Here is a 355-nt window from a genome sequence, read left to right as displayed (position 1 = left end):
TATATATATATATATATATATATAAAATGTAAAAATAAAATTTATATATATATATATATATATATATACACATTTAATTTAAGTTAATTTATTTTACATTATCTATTAATATTTATAAAGTATTTATTTATTGCATCAAAAGCTGTTAAAATAAACATGTCATAATCCCCACATTAGAGGTGATATTTAAATGGTATTTCTCTATGAAGGCCTTTTTAAAAATTCCTTTATAACTGAAATTTGTGTTAACATGCTGTTAAGGTAGTCATAACACCTGTGTGAATGTTTATAGTGTGTTAAAGGGTTAGTTCACCCAAAAATGAAAATTCTGTCATTAATCACTCACCCTCGTGTT

At 22.3% G+C, this 355-nt stretch overlaps 1 protein-coding gene across 3 annotated transcripts in view; it reads right to left on the bottom strand.

Annotated features, from left to right (window-relative positions):
• LOC107692376 (tyrosine-protein kinase JAK1) overlaps nucleotides 1-355 on the bottom strand; it is a 38,438-nt gene that overhangs the window by 9,081 nt on the left and 29,002 nt on the right. The gene's annotated exons all lie outside the window — the stretch shown is intronic.

This window comes from Sinocyclocheilus anshuiensis, unplaced genomic scaffold (assembly GCF_001515605.1).
Source record: "Sinocyclocheilus anshuiensis isolate Anshui unplaced genomic scaffold, SAMN03320099.WGS_v1.1 scaffold70, whole genome shotgun sequence".
Classification (NCBI taxonomy): Eukaryota; Metazoa; Chordata; class Actinopteri; order Cypriniformes; family Cyprinidae; genus Sinocyclocheilus; species Sinocyclocheilus anshuiensis.
This window is presented reverse-complemented; position numbering and strand designations above follow the sequence as displayed.